Source organism: Ornithodoros turicata, chromosome 5 (assembly GCF_037126465.1).
Source record: "Ornithodoros turicata isolate Travis chromosome 5, ASM3712646v1, whole genome shotgun sequence".
NCBI lineage: Eukaryota > Metazoa > Arthropoda > Arachnida > Ixodida > Argasidae > Ornithodoros > Ornithodoros turicata.
Genome location: NC_088205.1, coordinates 13,505,750 through 13,521,896, shown reverse-complemented (window position 1 = coordinate 13,521,896; position 16,147 = coordinate 13,505,750). Strand labels below are relative to the sequence as shown.

At 46.7% G+C, this 16,147-nt stretch overlaps 1 protein-coding gene across 1 annotated transcript in view; it reads left to right on the top strand.

Annotated features, from left to right (window-relative positions):
- LOC135394079 (tyramine receptor 1-like) overlaps window positions 1-16,147 on the top strand; it is a 228,470-nt gene that overhangs the window by 151,850 nt on the left and 60,473 nt on the right. Inside the window, exon 3 of the mRNA XM_064624558.1 lies at window positions 11,432-11,523. The gene's annotated coding sequence lies outside the window, so the exon portion shown is untranslated. The remainder of the gene's footprint in view (window positions 1-11,431; window positions 11,524-16,147) is intronic.

The following is a 16,147-nucleotide window of genomic DNA, read 5'->3' as shown; positions in this document are numbered from 1 at the left end:
GATGCACAGCCTGTCGTGCGATGGTAACACCCTTCCCAGACTTCACGACAAGCTTGTAGCCACCGCTAGCGAGCTGATGTTGTACCCGATCAGCCTCCCCGAGCGGCTGACTTCTTCGATATAGAGCACCATGATTTTTGTTTCTCTGAAGCTTCCCAAGCTGATGCGAATGACGGCCGCTAGAGGGACTTAACGAAGCGTCATTTAACAAAAAGGACGTGAATATCATTGCCGCCGCAAATATCGCCTGATGTAAAATTTCATCCAGCAAATAACTTTTGGGATAGACAACAAAACCGAACTGCAGGCTCAGATACTGTTTCGGCAACGGAAACATATAAGCAACGTCAGCTTGGTGGACATCCTTGTATGCGCGATTGGGATAAAAGTGATTGAGAATTGTTCCGAGATATGATAAAACGAAATGGTGGCTCGATTGTTAGGCGTCACTCCTTTCTTTTTTCTTTTTCTTTTGCTTCGATTTTGAGGAGGGGGATATATTTATTAGACCAAAGGGGGGAAAGGTCAGCCAAACGGGACGTCGGCTTGCTATACCGCAAAGAAAAAAGAAAAATAGATGAAAGAAGAATAAAATAAATAAAAACGAAACGAATTAAGAAATAAAGGATAAACTAACAATCGAGTCTCTTTCAGGGTAGCTGGCATTGGCAGACTTGTACTTATATTAAGTGTTATACATAAAATACTGTATTTTAAATGATTTTTTCCGGTATTTAGTATCTTAATTAGTTACTTTTTCCAATGAGTATTTTGTACTCTGCTCAAACACTATTTTCGATATTTTCTACTCAGTACCTTAATTACATAGTCAATTGTCTTCGCACTGCTGCAACAATCTCGCAGCCTTTCACAGCTTTTTCTTTGTTCTTGTCCATTTTGTCTTTGAGTGATATAGGACACCGTCCGACACAGTTCAGTTAGGCAGAGTCTTTCGGAACGTCTACATCTTCAGATTGCACACTCTAAAAAAAAAAGTTATTTTACTCCTCTGTGGGACTAAATGCATTGCCACAGAAAATAGACCCTTTCGGGAGTAAATGCACGGGAGTAAATGAATGTCACAGAGTGGAGACTGCATTTCACGATCTGTTCTAAACGTCCGAGGTGCATAATTGGTGTGCATGCGTGAAAATACTTCGAATCAAAACCGTCAACCGTGATATATCGAGTGATATAAAATCTTGCGACATACATAGGGCACAAATTGCGAAGAAAGAAGCGCTAACTGTTTCTTACTCTGTGTGCGTGTGGAAAATTGCTAAGTTGGCTGAGTTATACAGCCTTATGTCATCTAATTGACCAAGAGCGCATATTTACGTAGACTGTTGCATTCAGAAGACAATTTGCAAAGTTCAGTGACAATAGACGATTTCAGAAATTGCATGGATGACCCGCTAGAGAGCGCCGTGTTGCGAATGCCCCACTGCACCTTGGGATTTAGTTATCATGAGTCAGACAGAAGAAGGAGAGCGGAAACGGTTTCGGTTTTCTGTCTTTGCTTCGAGCAGCAGGCAGGCAGGCAGGCAAGCACGAATGCAAATCATTCTTACGACGCGTGACTTGGGCGACGGAGGGCCCCCGTGCGGAGCACAAGGGCAATATCTGAAATCGCCTATTTGTAGTCCTGTGGAGTAAATATCGGGGTTAGGGGACTAAAATGGGGAGTAATTGCAATAAAAGGGGGCTAGAAGCTGCAATTACTCCTCATTTTACTCATTTTTCCTTAGAGTGCAGCATGACGCCTACCAAGCAGCCGTTTCTACGTCCTTGGCGACGTCTCAGTTAAAATCTCGAAGCAACAGTACGACATACACGGCACTTATATACAATACAACTGATAGCACTCAAGTATCGTAAACTCGTAAACTTAAACAGGTATTTGATACTCGATTTTAAATACTTTTGTTTTCAAGTATTTTGACCTGTATTTTCATTACAATCGGCTCTCAGTATTTGATATCTTATTTTAAATACATCTGCGCGGTATTTTATACGTCTGGCCCCCACCATCTATTTCAGACCAATAATGTCGATAAAATCTCCACTAAAGCAATTTTAACGTGACAAATATCAAGGATGCAGCGGAGCGGAGCGGATGGAGCTTCGCCATTTAGCCGTCGCCAACAAGCATATGACGGTGCGGCCGGCCTTGTTAAAGAGTCTTTAAGCCCTTAAAGTAGCACAGAAGTCATTTTTAGCACCCTGTTTTCTTCCTTGTGCACCATGCGAAATAATTCACACCACAGAGTCATAATTATCGCAGAAATTGAATTTAAAGTACGCCACAAAAAGCGACTGTGCGCAACAGCGGTGAAGAGCAGTACCAGCCTGTGATTTGCCTGGAACCTCGCACTGACGCTATAAGGAGAGCGCTCGCTGATTGCTCCAGACTACTCCGCTGTCGTCTGCTACTCGGCTGTTTGGGGTTCCGAAAAAGCATTGCTATTGGTTCGGTCATGATTCGGCCTCTCCTTCTATCCCCAATTCTCCGGGAGAACTAGCAAAACTGGTTGACGGCGGCAAAGGGACAAGGTGCTGACCCTCACTGACCGGCGAACCAGAACGAGTTCTCCATATACCGTCATCGGTGACGTGGATCATACCTTCTCCTCCTCGTTACGTCCGGAGTGGCGAGTTAAAGATAAACGCGGGGAGCCATGTTTATGCGAGTTTTTTCTGGGAAACAAATTGCACGCATCAAAACCTTTCGCGCTATTCGGCAAAATGACGCACACCCTTTCATAAGACGTCTTAACCTGAAATTTTTTTGGATGGTCCTCTGTACTCCTTCAAAGTCGCTCGGTATAGAACGCGCTGCATCTTTAGCAACGCGCGTGACGAAATATCCAGAAAGAAGACAACCTGGAAACGTATGACACAAGTAAAACCTAGACACACTTTATGCTGACACTGTTTTCCCACCTGGGAGCGCGACGACCGGCTGTCGAAAGTCTCTCGAATATATTATCGAGCGCAGACGTATTCGAAACAACCTGATATTGTTGACGTAAAGAAAAGAAAAAAAAACTGTGCCCTCAAACTAGACCGCACTGTCATCCACTCAAGTATTGATAGACACTTAGAGGAGATTTAAAAACCGGATTCCGTCCTCTCCTTTTGACAACGACGCCGTCAACATTTAAATAACAGTGACGGTTTGAGGCGCCACGGAATCTCCGGAGACCCATTGTCGTCATCGTATAGTGTCTACGGCTCGGTTCCCTCGTGTACGTCCGCCTGCCCGTTATGCGGTGAAGCTACATAATCGACGTCCATCGCGGTCGACGTTTAATATTTATGGAAGACCTGTCCGTTCCAAAGTTATTTCCGATCTTAATTTTGCCATTGATAGACCATTCATGTCATTCGATGCACGTTGAACAGACCGATGGCAATCCTTTGTGGCTGCCCCTCTGTCATATCGTCATACGCACATTGTCTTTGTCGCCACGCTTCAAGGGGTGTCAGACGTTATCCTTCGGGGAGCTTCAAAGGTGGTACCGTCCTTTTTCTTAATACTTAAAGACTTAAAACTGCCTGTTCAGCGACCACTTGGGATTGACGAAGTGGAGGAGAAAAATTGGAACGTGAAAAAAGAAATACGATAAAAAGGTAAAAGCCCGAGTGTACTAGACCGTGAAGCGACGAAGTCGAATAAGTTCCACTTTGCTTCACTGAGATCAATAAGCTTTGGAATTTGGTGTCCGCCTTCAAGGTCCTCATCCATCGGGTGTAATTTATTCCGGCGGGCTCATTCCCAAACGTCGTCTTCTATAATTTATGCCCCGAGACGATGTTTGCAAATAAGCCCGTCAAAATTTATCTGTTGCGTGACAATGAGGTCATGTCTGGCAATCTATTTTGAGTAGCGGTTACCCCTGCATCACCGATGCGGTTAATAGTGGATTAGCTTTAGTGCAGCATACGCTCTCGCCTTTGCGTACGGTTGGTATAGCGTAGTGGTCCTGCGCAATCCACGATGCTCTCTTTATTATTTGCGCGTGCGCAGAAACACCAACGCTATCCGTTACGTATGCAAAAGCGATAGCGTGCGATGCACTAAAATTAGAGAGTTTTAGTGCATCGTACGCTACCGCCTTTGCGTACGTAAGGGATAGCGTTGATGGTCCTGCGCATGCCCTAACAGAAAGAGAGCTTCGCGCAGTGTGCAGAACCACCAAAGCTGTCTGTTACGTACGCTATGGCTTTTGCGTACGATGTACAGGTTACGACAAAAGTTTACGGAACACCCGAGCGGTGCATTTCCTCCTTCGTGCGACATCCTACCAGCGAAACGGGCTTGTTTATTCGTTCAGAGGGGTGAGCGAGTGCGCTGGTAGCGACACACCGCGGTAGTTTCGGTATCGCTAGAATGTGCTCGAAGCGTGGTTTGAATTGGTGGCACTGCCGGCACTTCTCCACCCCTCTGAACGAGTGAACGAGCCCGCTTCCGCTTGCCGCCAGGGTGTCGCACCGAGGGGGAAATACACCGCACGCGTGTTCCGTAAACTTTTGTCGGGACCTGTACTAAAACTCTCTACTCACTAGTAAGTTTTAGTGCATCGTACTATATCGCCTTTGCGTACGTACGTAAGGGACATGAGAGAACTACTGATGTTCTAAGGCTGGAACAACATAGAAGGGACAATCACATACAAGGCCTCAAGTTGCCTAAGAAATTAACGATGAAAGATGAAAGTCACTGAAAAGGTTAGCCAGCTGTAGGATTCTAACCCACATCTTCTGGATTGCCGATCCAGGGCTCTACCAATTGAGCTAAGCTGACACGCCTTCTCAGCGACTTCCAGGGTGCGTCATCTGAAGGGACAAACCAGTCACTCTCTCTCACTCATCCTCCTTTCACTCTTACATTTTTGCACATTCATACACATCGCAGTGGTTCTGCGCACTGCGCGAAGTTCTCTTATGTTTTGCGTGTGCGCAGAACCACCCACGTTATCCCTTACGTACGCCAAGGCCATAGCGTACGATGCACCAAAGCTCACTAATAGCATCTGGTAGCAAAGTTATTTCGAGCGTATAGCTTTTACCGCCTCGCACTAATCCCTCAGCAAATTAATGCGGAGTAGCAGGTCCTCGATCGTAGCTCTATTTTAAGTCTACATATCCCCTCCCTTCTACGGGGTTAACGCCACGCAATATCTTTCATTATTCAAGCTACCGCGGTAACCGTAGCTACGAAGACGACGAAGTTGCTTGCACTCCGAATCTAGGCGTGATCGTGAAGTAATCAATTAATGGTGGACATCATCTATTACTCGGGTGGCGAATTTCCCCATTCATCATCGTCACTGTATTTGCTGCTGCAGCGTGGTCTTAACTATCACACTAAGAACCAGTAAATGAATATAGTTGTTCGCTTATTTTATGCTAGCTGCGCACGTTAGCTAACTTTAACTGCTCAGTTCATTTCTTTCTACCTTTAAGCATTAACCGTCGAAAGCTTTTTTTTTTCTGTCCAGAGCTCAACCGCACCCAGTTATAGGAGAATGAACTGGAAGCAGAAATTTTATTGTACTAACACATCATTTGAAATACTTTCTAATACGAAGTTCAATTCTAAACTTTAATTTTAATTTGGTTAAACTTTATTAGTAACTATTAGCAGACCATTAGTAACTAGCTAGCTATTACTAACTAATTAGCTTTAAGGATCAAAGTTAAACTAACTGTCCAACCACACATAATCTACATAAGCCACATTACCGACGGGAAGTGACAGTACGAGAAAGACACGCGAATGCAACACTGGTAATGGAGCGCCTGTTGTCTGCCTTTTCACGAACCAGCAAAGAAGATGAAAAATTACATTCCTCAAACATGTTTCTTCCTGATTTTCCGTCATTGCCTTCAAAGGGAACATCAAACACGTGGCTTTTCCTGGAGCACTTACATTCCAACTTACATGGATCCCCAGGGCTAGTGCGCTTCGGCTGAGATAAATATTCTCTACTATTATTGACAGACGATGTCTTCTACTCGGGAAGCACACACACCATCGGAGAAAAGCTTGTGTACACAATCCACGCCATTGAACGTGGAATGGACGCTAGGGCGTTGCCACAACAACGGGGAACTAAAAAGTTAAAGGAAGGCATACACAAGGAATGGCAACTCCGGTAGGAATAGAGAATAGCTTGATAAGTTTCGCGCGGTCCCTGCGGGTGTTTGATCAACACAAAAGTAAGAAAAAAGACGCCTAGCCTTGCCGCGCTAGGCCTTCCCGTTCAACGAGGCATATGTAATATCGTACGACTTATGGAGATGTCAACGAGCGGTTCCTCTACTGAGGGCAAGACGGGTTTTTAGAGATTCGTTTATTATTATTATTATTTTTTTTTTTTTTGTGAACACGACGCGTTTCTTTTATCATTTTTTCCTTCGTCTCTTTTTCTGTGCACTCGGCAGCTGACAGAAGAACCCCGTTCCCGCAGTTCTCGAGCTTCCAACCCGTCAAACGCACTGCGGCGTTGAAAATTATGCAGCGCGCTTCCTACAACCACTCCTCACACTACACGGAGCTTTTCTGCGTTTGACATCTGGATGTCGGGAATGTGCTATTTTTACCTTCCACCCCGTCCACGGATTTTGTTCGAGACCTGCGTTTATCACACACACAAAAAAAAAGGAGAGAAAGAGAGAGAGAGTGTATGTGCCGAGCTTCCGTCGTGGACAATGCCATTCGTCCCCGATCTGTTTGTTTTCGTTCAGAGTTTGGTTGCTTCCGAAGACGAGTTGTGTTCCCATGATGGTCCTTCACGCATGTCCGTGAGCATGATTGGTTTTTCTTTTCTTTTTTATTTATTTATTTATTTATTTTTGTGTGTGCCGTGTGTGATGCAGTAAGTCTCCTCCGTCGCTCGTGAAATGATCGAGGGAAGCGCCGCGCAGGAAGGCACTACTACAGTGACCGTTTGTTGACACGAGGAACATTCCCCAGGATGCTCAACCAGAAGATGCGGAAGACGTCGTAGCTTCCTGTTGCCACCTAAGCGCGAGAGCTCAAAGTCACGACAACCGTATAGCAGACGACAGGATGCAGACGAGTCGTCTGCCAAGTGCGCAGTACCCGTTGGTATTAACGTTGTAATGTGCTGCCACCAGTAGGAGTGTGGGTATCTTTTCCTATTTTACGCGTATGAGTGTCTTAACGGCTCGAGCACGACGAGCGCACGCATTAAATGTTTGAAGCTTGAGAGCCTTGTTCATCCCGTTGTTCCAGCGCCATTCCATACTAGGACCGGGTCGCACTGCGTACACATTTCTAATAGTACCAACGCCACCTAGATACAGAAAGCCTGCTTACACGTCGACGTGACGTAACAACTACGAGTCAGGATCGTGTTTTCAACGGCCGTAGCCAATCGCGAATGTGCTTTCAGCGGTCGTAGCCATAGAGATGAGCCACCATCGGCCGCATAGGCAGCCACTGTCGTCTGCGAGCAATGAACGTCTCCGGGTACTGAATGGGAAAACAAAATAAAGCGCAAAACGGTTCCATATTTTTCTCAAAAGTGATTTCCTGGAAAGCGTGGTGCACTTTTGGTCCATTGATTCAAATTCGCAGAACTGCGAACTCCTGTAGCAGATGAACTCTGACTTTATGTATCCACGTAGCGAAGGAGAGAGAGAGAGAGAGGAGACATTAAGCAGGCCTTCTGTATCTACACTCTTAAAAATGAACTTCACCGCATAGCACGCTCCTAGCCAACCATTATCTCGAATGATATCGTTACCTGCCCTGATTTGTTGAAAACGGGAGGCGTACGCCTTTTCTGTGACAATTATGAGCAGCATAAGTGTCACAGAGAAGGCGTACGCCTCCCGTTTTCAACAAATCAGGGCAGATAACCATATCATTCGAGATAATGATTGGCTAGGAGCGAGCTATGCGGTAAAGTTCATTTTTAAGAGTGTAGGTGGCGCTGGAAGAAGCCACCTTTTGGCAATGCCACATAGATACAGAAAGTGCCTCCTCTCACTCGGGGGGGGGGGGGGGGGGGGAGGGTAAAGGGGGGAGTGGCGAAGTAGCTTGCCGTTGTTGGCCGCACTCAAGTGTGCATCGTCATGACTATAGCCAAAAAGAAACAACCTCCTCTCACTCCTTCAGCCAATCGCCACAACCAGTCAAGATGACAGCCAATCGCCGACGACGTCTTTCCTTGGCTACCACTGGCTGTCCATGCGGCTGATACCTGCTCGTCTACATAGCTGCTGAAATCACGGCTGTGTGGGTTGGCAGTGCGTCACTCAGGCACCATTCGAACGCTCAGCATAGCGCGCGGCTGAGTTTGTGCGCCGTGAGCAGCGATGCCTCTGCACGGTGAGCGGTAGTCTTCACGGACAGCACGCAATAAACCGTGGCGAATCGGAGGTCCACAGATGGAACGACGCCGGAAACAGTAACGTCGTTAAGCGTAATTGACTTAATCCCTTATGAATCTAACGAGCGGGAGTAATGCGCGTTTTCTGGCTCGCCGCTTCACTTTAGCTTTTTCACCTCAGTGGACCTGACTTTTATCTGGCGTGAAGCTCAACCCCTTGGCCAGCACCGATCCGTTTCGGCTGCCACTTTACTCCGGGGTCGGTTCTTCTCAATTAGCTGGCCTAATTGACTGACTGAACACGCACAGCTAAGTGCTAAGTTCTACCGTGGTTTAACGCCTGTAAGACCCAGCGTTCGGAGGCTATAGCATACACACACACACAAAAGATGGTCCTCGTCGGTACCTCCTTGTGACGTAGCATGGATGTCATTCAGGATCACACGGAACAACAACAACAACAATATCATTTGAACGATGATGAGCGGGGAGTTCCAACGCCAGGGGCGATACTCTACCCCAATGCTGGCGGTAATGTGGTGAAATAGAATAATGAGTTCCCTCACAGTGAGGATCCAAGTCCTATACGGTATATAAAAAATTTAAAAATGCTTTCAGTGAAAACATTGATCGCTGTATTTGGCCAGGGACCGTGCAATATTGACAGAGTGAGAGGGCGAGAGTCTATAGGAACACACGGACAAGGACACTCCCGAGATCGTGAATACTAGTAATTCCGAATTTTGCGAGCAGTCTTTTTTTCACCTAATTCCGCGTTTGCGCCGCGAATCAATTATGGCTATATGTGGGCAGGTGAAGATATGGCAGTAGGATGAAGCGAGAGAGAAAGCGAGGGACTGCTAAATGTCCTGGGCCGACTTCAGGGTGAACTGTGCCTACAGGTCTCTCTTGGAAAACCGAGGAAAACCGCCACAGACAACTGAACCAGTAATAAGTTTCGCGTTCGCCACACCCACCACACCGTTAGCATGGCCTTGTACAATGAGCTCTGGTTAACAGACGCTGTATCCAGTCGGCCATGATGCTGGTGCATAAGTAGACCCTTTTGTTTCTGCAACAGCAGAGTCACCCGAACATTCTGTTTTACGCCTTCCTTCTTCCGCCACAATCATTCTTGCCAGGGACATGTCAGGGGAGGCTGTTGTTCCTCCTGCATCAAACGGTGAACTACACCAATAGGTTCTCATTGTCGGCACATTGCGAAGCACTTAAGCGCAGATAAACAAATTCTGGGGCCCCCCAAAAGCGGCCAAATTGGGATTACGTCGCGCCATTATACCGGCATCTTCCGCATCCAGGCACACGACAACGATTCCGAAGTCAACGGCAATCTCATTAGAACTCGCCCGGAGGAACACGTGAAAAGTAGCTTTATCCAATGTTACAGATAGACTCGGCGCTGTCTAGGCAGAGGGAATATATCTGAGAAAGAAATGTACACAAAACGGCTGGAGCAGCAGCTGGCGAAAAACACGCCCGCAAGTACGTTGCATTCAGGAACATGTCCCCCGAGCTTCGTACAATTGGGCCTGTGCTATATTCACCCGACCGTTTCAGGAACGGCACAATGCGCAACATGACAATGAGATAATTTAGATGCGGCGTTTAGTGACGACGTACCAGGAATACGCGAGGCCTAACGAGCACTTAAAGCACAACAGTCTAGATTTGACAACTAAGTTTGAGATTAGACCTGCATTCGAATGTAGAATTGTAGATTCGTGTAGATGCTAAATGCCTAATTTCAACCAGCAGGACATCGCAGTCTTCTCTCTCTCTCTCTCTCGCTGTATGTAGCCCAAATTCAAATAGACCTCGTATTGCCAACTGTAGCATGGGAGAAGCGAAAGCTTACCCACATCACGATTTAAATAGACCTCGTATTGCAAACGACGTCAATTTAGAAAAGCAAGCGCCACCTGCGGCACGCAAGGGATCATGGGAACTTGGAGCGCTTTAGACAGCATTACGAAACGGCTACAGGCGGAGGTAGAAGAAGAACAACAACATTCCCGGTGTGCTGCGCAGGAGCAGCAGCAGCAGCAGCCAGGGTAAACCATAACCGGAGCAGACACGGAGCGGTGTCCCTCAAAGTTCCCATGCTGCTTTGCGCCGCGCGCTTGGTGGCGCGCGCATCTTTTTAAAATCGTCTATTGGGAGTAGGTTTACACGTAAAGTGAGTCAGCTTACTCGTGTGGCCAGATGCTGCACGTGCCGCAGGGTAGGACTGCGGATAATTTCGACCACCTGAGGTGCTTTTGACGTTCTCCGGAAATCTCCGACAGACGGTGCTGGAAGCAATGTTTACCTCCCCCACATTGCTACCGTCCTCGGCCGGGATCGAACCTGTTTTGCGCTTACGTGTGGCTGGTCGTCACTACAAGTGTTTCCTTTTAACAGCTCTCCCCTCACATGAAGGCGTGCATCGGGACATTCTGTACTCGAACGTGCACGAGTGTATGCGAGCTCCTGGCGAAAACAGTGAAACAATCACACAGCGAATAACTCTTCTAATACCACTTTGCTATGCACTCCACGAACTTCCAATATTCAACACATGAAACATTGATCGGTTGACTGTTTACCGCTATTGATCGGCACCTCCAGTAATGTTCGACCCATCTCAATTACGTTTCCCGTCCTTTGGGACTTCTTGCGTTCGGGGTTCCGAACGCAAGTTTGCGCCGCTTACGTGAACCTCTTTATTCAGTATTTACCGTTGCGGTTTTCCCGCGGATGGAAAAGAGCGGACACGGGCGTAGTTGCTGTGTGACGGTTTCACGTGCTCCACTCTACATGGTTCACGTCGGCGAGGAGAGACTCCCTTCCAAGAGGAACCGAAACAGCTCCTCAGCAGTAACTCTTCTGGTCACATTTACTTGTAGCGGGTTACTTTGGGCAGAAATAAACTTAGAATGTACGAACAATTAAAAAATAATATCGCGTGTTAGTGCCGGCATCGTACGCCTCTTGCGAATAATGCGTTATAGTATGTACTTTATGATCATAGTCTTCTTTTTTTTTCTCTCTCTCTCTCTCTCTAGGGTATCCCCTACGCCAGAGTACGTCGCTAACTTCGAAAGAGAGAACCACTGCATCATCTTCGTAATGACAACAACATGAATGGCAGCGAGCGGTAAGCTCAATTTACATTTTTCTTGCTGTAGACAGTGTGAACGGTGAGCACGCATTGAGGAACAGACCTGCCATCAGAGTGAGAGATGGTGACACCGAAAGGAGGATAGGAAACAGCTACGCGCATGAAAAAAAAAAAAAAAAAAGAACTACGCAGGACGCTAGAAGATTTTGCATTTTCGCATCTTCTATACTGGAACACGGAAGTTCGCTGCTGTTTCGATTTTTGCGGATTACGGACCCTCAAGGTCATACAACTTTGCAATTAAACCATCGACCTATTTTCACTGATTAATGATATTAATTATGAAAGTTAATTAAAAGCTCCGCTAGTTACCGACGCAATATTGCTTTTTAAGGGGTATTAACGTGCCACCACAAGTTTACTTCAAATTACGTTACACGCTATGTTAATTGCGCACTTGTTGTCGTAATTTAAAGCTCGCAGTAACACGGAGCGGTGCCCAGCTTGCCACACCCCAGCTACGATCCTCCATATTATCGAGAACTGTGACCGGTACACGTGTGAACGCCGGGTGTTTCGACGCCAACTTGAGCTCCTTGACCATAGGTCATTCAGCTTGTCCAAAGTACTTGGCCCATTGAGCTCCCCTGCGCATCAGTGCCGAGCTCTTCGCTCCCTTTTGGCTTTCATGCAAGCCACTGAACTTCTAAAAGTGCTCTAAACATAACTCCGACTTGTCGTCGCTTGGCGTTCACCATAATTCATCCTCTCATACATTAACTTCTGTGAAGTGGGGTATGGTCCTGTGGCTACCACGGGGAAACATCCCATTCAATCATCATTTCTCCTTCATTTATTGTTGTTTTTGTTGTTCAAAACTTCGATTCCGTTACGAAGCTACGATCAGAATTATACCGGACTTTTTCTTCCCTCGGTACTACGCAGTGAACTCACTTCCTCCCGTGCATTGGGTACACATAGGGTACTTTTAATCCATGTTGCGCGTGCCACGCCATGGACCAGTTCCAGCATGGTTCCAGCGAAAAACATAGTGCTACCTACGAAGCGTGGTGGTCGTAGAGTCACTAAATAAGCTTCGGTTCAGAGTATCGACACTGAGATCCAAGGGAGAGCAGGAGCGCCATCTTGTTTCCGCACCACACCCGTACCATGGGTACCATCCCCATTGGAAGATCAAAGACGGCTAACATAATGCTCCCTGTGGGAGAGAGAAACGTGTATGATTGTTATGCGACAATCCATGTATTCTCAACCGGAGCGTCCCGAGGTAGTCAGGTTGAGCTCAAGGCCGTCTGCAGGGAAGGGTATCGGTAATGGTAACGGAAACAGAAACGGTATATTACCGAAATTGGAGATGGTAACGATAACAGAAACGGAAACGCATACCACTGTCCTCCATTAAGGGAAACAGGAACAGAAACGAAAATTGTCGTCCGGTATTCAATTCCGGTAATGGCCATTACTGTTGTGCGATGACATATCTGTGACTTTTCATTTTATTTTTGTATTTTGATGACTCCATTTCCTGTAATGCTCTAAACACTACAGGACAGCATGAAAACAAACCGCAGTATTGGATATCGAGGGTGCATCACCCGCTTACCTACTCGTGGCATTACCTACCTACATGACATCAAAACATGAGACTTACACAACAGACTCCACGCACTCTACTCCACCATAGCACAGGGATGACAGCATATAATTTTTTTTATTTTTTACTTTCTTCATTTCACCGTGGCTGTGGCAGTATTGTTTACTACTAAGAGCGTCCACCGAATGTGACATTGGATGAAAGTTACGCCAATCTTGGGTTGCTGGACTCAGAGTGACAAAAGAGAGAAGACTGACTGAAGACATGTTCCGATACTTCTTTAAAAATCTTGCATCATGTGCGCGTCCCAACGATGTAAAATTCCTTGTGTAGTGTGTACGCGTGACACCGAAGCAGCACTTGGGCAAAACAGGGTGCTGACATAGCCGGACTGGCTGTCCTCTCGCAGCTCTGTAACAGCCGTTCCATTACCGTTACCCCCAGTAACGGAAACGTAACGGAAACGAAATTAAAAGCTGGTATCAGAAACGGATAACGGAAACGAAAATATCGCAGTAACAAAAATGGAAACGGTAACAAAAATACGTCCGTTATCCTTCCCTCTGCCTTAATGAGCTGCTTGTAAACAAAAGGAACATTTCATCCGCGCACGATAGATGACATCATGCGCAAAAGTGCTCTGTGCACGTGCGCGTGGGTAGCTTGGCGCGGAAACAAGACGGGGCACTCTTGGAACTCAGTGTCGATACTCTGAAGCGTAGCTTATTTATAGCGAATTCGGGTGGTCATTTCGTAGCAACACGGCCGAGCGCTCGGAAATTGCTAGGTCGGCGACCGAGCTGGATCACGTGACCGTTGCCACCCGAACATGATTGCTAGGAATCTAGCGGTTTTAGGTACTTGGATCACGCTAGGGGCGTCGCGGTCGCCCGTCTTCGAGTTCTGTCGTCTGCTAAACCACGTGATTTGAACATGCGGGCCAATGAGGGCACTCGCCGCCACCGTTGCAGTGCGGATGTGACGACACCGGATACAGTTGAGCAATCTGCTGCTCGATCGTTTTGAGACCGGGCAAAAAAAGTGCTAGCTGGCAAATTCCGAGCGCTCGGAAAGCGCCTCGCGAACATGCGAGATTGCTTCATTTTGACCAAGCGAACATGACTGCTCGAGATCTGGCAAAAAAAAAAGTTGCTACGAAATGACCACCCGAATTCGCCATTAGTGACTCTAAATGGTCTCGCTGTCCGATGGACGATAACTGTTGTCACTATAACATTTATGATTACTGTTGTGGGCTACAATTCAGTAAATTAGCATTGGAAAATGCAGCAAGGCTCATCATGCCGCACATGTACGCAACGCTATACTACTGGACCCGTTCCAAATCCACACGCCGCCATTGGATGCCGCCAATCTTTGGTTCTTGAGGATCCCACTAGTTTCCGCCAAACGCGGCTCTGTTTTCATCGCGTTTTTCATCTAAACGGTGCGGTGCTGTGCGAATTAACTTTGCTTCCATTATACGAATAGACCTCTACCCGAGAAACGTCATCATGACGTTGGTAGACAGACTGAAACCGAAAGAAATCGGAAAGGGAGGGCTGGGTTCCACGAATGGCCACTTGTTCGCTGCCTCCTATTGAAAGAAAAGTAGGAGCGAAAGTCGCGTCCCTTTCATGGACCATCGTAATCCAATCAAGACCGTGGCTTTTGGGGCGCGACCTTGTTCGCCACTAGCTTCGAGCGTAGTTCAACTCTAAAAATTGGTGGCGCTGCCGAACACTATGACGTCATTTGTTCACAAACAGGGAGAGGTCTATCGAAACACGGACTTTCATTTCAGAGCAAGTCGTTTTTGCATTTTAGCGCCCCTTTAAGTAGGCCATATCGGGGGATAACTATATGGATCAACTCTTTCGAAAGAAAAATGACCCCCGAATTTAAGAATATTTTGGTCAGTTTCTCGTGACGCACCCTGTATTATAACTACAGAAAAAACGCAATGGAAAAGACGAAAATGAATTGAGAAAGAAAGTGAATTTAGATTTATTTTTCAACTCTAGAATTCTTTTAGAATTTGAGGAATGTCACAACTGCTTTCCATTTGGAATCGCGCTGGCCAGCACCACGGAATTTGAAAGCCCTCGACGGATCGAATGTCCAGACAAGCTGAGGTCGATTTAGCGTACTGGAAGCACACGAGGATATAATGATCAGTCCAAGGTGCTTTTTCGCCGTGCTTCATCGTACAAGGTCTCCCATCTCGTGTTCGTTCTTGCTCTTTGTTCGCCATTGGATCCGTGCACCCTTCCACAATGTATGGCACATCTCTTTCATCATAGTGATCGTGAAACATTAGCCTCAGCATAAAGGAAATCTTTCTTATTTTTTTATTTCTCGACGGGAGTCACCGCCTGGCGGCTCAACATGTCCGGATCCTCTCTCTCGTGTGGAACACCCTTTGGATAACGAGATCTCCTCCCATCCCATATTATGATGTCCCCTTTGCGTGTTCGGACGGTATATCTCTGTGCTGGATGGTCTTGTCACGATATCCTGTGAATGGCTAAACTCTAGGTGCGCGTCCACTGACCAAATGGACTTGGCATTACCGGATGTCATTCCCAGCCGACAAGGTACTCGTGTGCAGGTGTACCTCTGTGGGACTGCACGATCAATCTCCCGTCCCAGAATCATCCTCATTGGCTTTGGTTTTACGCAGTTTCTATCGTGTAGAACAAATATTGAAGGTGCTTTCACATTCCAATGGGTATCAAAAGAAAACGTACGTTTTGGCTCATCCCAAGCAGCACAATGTACTGAAAGTCGAGTGCAATAGGGGTGGACGGGCAGGTGGAAGGCCTTGAACAGACTTGCGAAACTAAAGAACATTGATAAGACACATACCGTCCACCCCTATTGCACCTGACTTTCTGTACATTGTGCTGCTTGGGTATTTCACGAAAAGCGATAAACGTTGCACGTTTGCACTAGAGAACAAGGGAACAAAAGATCGTTCACACGTTTGCACTGTTTACGCTGGGTCGCCGCGATAACATAAAGACAGACAGGACGAACAGATTT